We start from the raw sequence: 3,502 nt of genomic DNA on the forward strand, positions 1-3,502 counted from the left end.
GGCATTTGAGTCACGATGCGGTGGAATCAGGCGCTCGTAAATTTGGGGGCATGTAGAGTTATTGGTATCAGTATCATCTTAAAGCTTGCTCATTTGTCTTGATTTGGATGAAAAAAATATCCCATTATCTTTAACAGAGTTTGAGATATTTGGGAATGAAGGAGGTGGAGGTCACCTGGTTTCAGAGGTAAAATTAGCAAGAAAATGGCTGCCAAAGTTGAGTTATTTTCTCAGTTTGAGAGTTCGTGAAACCTGAAAATTTATATCTTTTATGTCTTTAAACAATATTTTTTAGTAAAATCCACAAAGAAATGTGTTCTTTAACTTTAATGGGCATGAATGAGAGATGTTGAGCCAAAAAATAAAAATTGAATAAAAATTCCCAAACCTGCAGAAAAATGCCAGTTTCTTGATTTTCATTATTTTGACGAGCGCCTGATTTCACCAGCCACCTCACATTTGTTAGATCAACAAAGGACATGCATAAGGCTTTCTTCTGCTCAGTGCACTTTTCCTGGATCTGCCTGGTTGCAAAGATCATGTCAGCTGTGCCCCTTTTTGTGCAGAAGCTACACTGACTTTCAGATAAGGCGTCATTTGAAGAGAGATGCTTCAATGGGTGATTGAGAAGAATTTGGGCAAGGATCTTGCCAGCTATAGGCAAGAGGGATGTGCCTCCGTGATTGTCACAAGATTGTCTGTCACCTTTGTTTTAGAGCAAATGAATGATAGTTGCATTCCAGCACTCCTGAGGGAAACTCCCACAATGCATAATATAACAATACCACATTACTACAGTACACTGTTGTGATTTCTAACTCAGTATTCTTTCTCTGTATCTCTGTCAGAGGAAAGAAATTTGCACACAAAATTAAAATAAAATAGTCATTAGTCATTAAGCAACACAGTAAAATACATATGCTCTAGCAAGACAAGAACTTTTAAAGGGTGATCAAAAATGTACATATCAACATACAACAAGAAATAAGAACCAAAAATAAAGTCAAATCCCATTATACTACTGCCAACTTTGGGACAAGCATACACTTGGGGATAGTGAGGTTGGCAGTGCAACAGAGTTTTAATGCTGTTCTCTATTATTAGCAACCAAAAACCCAAATCCAACTCAGTGTTACATCGACTCGTAAATTCCTTATTTATACAAATAAAACCACAAACCACACATCACTGAACTGGAAAAAATTACAGCTGGATCAGAGGTTACTTGTCAAACGCATGTTGCCTGAAATCTACAAGACAAAGAAGGGGAGGTGGGATGGGTGGGGAGGGAGTTGTGTGTGGGAGAAGAGGGAGATTATATATACATGCAGCTGAAGAGTGGGAGCCCTGCACCGAGTGTACCTGTTGTAGCAAGTTTGCTGGTGCTGTTGTGAGACAAATTAAAATTAGTTTAGTAAAAACCATACACCTCAGGCAGATGGTAGGCTACTTTAAAGGGCAGGTAGTATGTTTGTATAGGTGTCCATTTTCGTGCATTGGCAAAACCTGAGGGTATAACGATGTTTAACTCACTATACAATTTATGTGAGGCATCTTGGTGAAATCATGCGCTCGTCAAAATAATGAAATCGAAAAAATCGGCATTTTTCATAAAGTTTGAAATTTTTTCAAATTTTTATTTTTTTGCTCAACACTTTGTATGTCTATTCAGAAATACTTTTATGTGTGGATTTTATGGAAAAACGTTGATTAAAGGCACGAAAAATGGAAAGTTTGCAGTTTCCAAGGACTCCTGGGCTACGGAAATCACCGTATGGGGTTATTGATATCATCTTGAAGCCTGTTCATTTGCCTTCCTTTTGGCGAAAAAAATATCATTTATTTTGAATAGAAGTCGAAATATTAGCCATTGAAGGAGGTCGGGTCGCCTGGTTTCAGAGGTAAATTTAGTGAGAAAATGGACGCCAAAGTTTGGTAATTTCCATAGCCCGAAAGTCTTTAAAAAGTGAAAATTTACAGTTTGTGAACATTTAATCAACATTTTTTAGTTAAATCCACACAAAAATGTGGTTTTAAATGGACATAAAAGGTGTTGAGCCAAAAATAGAAAATTAGAAAAAATGGTGTCGCAGGTATAAGAAGTGAGAAAATGGTCATCAAAGTTTGATGACTTTTTAAGCTTGAATGGCCTTGGAATCTGCATATTTACATTTTTTGTGCCCCTTTGATCAATGTGTTTCTGTAAAATCTACTAAGAAACCTATTTTTAAATGACCAAAAAAGGTGTACAGCAAAAATATGTGGCCTTTGTACAGAGGTGACTGTCTTATAGTACTTCTTATACAAGTGGCCATTAGAGCAGATAATAAACTGTATTTGAATCAGAGTGGGAACAAAAAAATGAAATGAGATTACTTTACTCTTTTTATTAGAAGCTTTACGGGACTTGCAACACAAATAGATCATATACATGCCAAAGAGTAAAACCATCAATAGAGAGTACAGTAACATACAAATAACATACAAAGAAATGAGGGAAGAGAGATATGAACAAAAGAAGTTTCATAAGAAAGATGGAGCAAACCAAACCAGAGTACCCACCAACCACCCACATTGTGAGGCATCATGGTGAAATCAGGCGCTCATCAAAAGAATGAAATTGAAGAAGCAGGCATTTTTCCTTCAGTTCATCAGTTTTTATCGAATTTTTGTTTTTAGGCTCAACACCTTTTTTTGACCAAATATAAACACATTTCCATGTGAATTTTACTGGAAAACGTTTAATGGCACATAATAGGTAAATAGTCAGTTTCCAGGGACCTTAAGCTATAGAAGTTTCCATACCTTGGCAGCCATTTTCTCGTTAATCTTACCCCAGAAACCATGCTATCCCCACCTCGTTCAATGGCAAATATCTCGACTTCTATTCAAGATAAATAGGTATTTTTTTCATAAATAAAAAGGCAAATGAATAATATCAAAAGCTCCACATGCCCAAAAACTGACTAGCGCCTGATTTCACCACACTGCCTCACATATTACTCTTCTAAAATTTCCAAGTGGAAATTGCTACACTTTTTGAAAATATCGGAGCATGAATATGTGTACATGTATGTGTGTGGCTGAAGGGTAGGTGAGGGGAAGGGGTGGGGAACCTTTCAACCCACTTATGCACTGGCAACCAAACAGAGACTGAAAACAAGCAAAACAAAAACACAAATCACTATTAATACCATTGTGAAATACGTTTCAGTTCCGAGGAACATTTACAAACTTTTACATATACTGTAGAACTTGTTCTAACAATCACCTGTCCAAGACAATCACGTATACAAACGATCATTTCCCATTCCCCCGCCCCACACCTATACCCCCTATCTGCCTTATAATGACCCTGTCCAAGGAATAACAGTTGTGATAATGAACAATTTGAAAGCGAGAAATGAAATACATATTAGGCCTTTCAATTGTGAATAAGTAAAAGGAGAACATTTGTACCTAAAATAAGTACTCTTCAACCCTCCCCCGACAACAAAAAACA

Source organism: Aplysia californica, unplaced genomic scaffold (assembly GCF_000002075.1).
Source record: "Aplysia californica isolate F4 #8 unplaced genomic scaffold, AplCal3.0 scaffold00275, whole genome shotgun sequence".
NCBI classification, from domain to species: Eukaryota; Metazoa; Mollusca; class Gastropoda; order Aplysiida; family Aplysiidae; genus Aplysia; species Aplysia californica.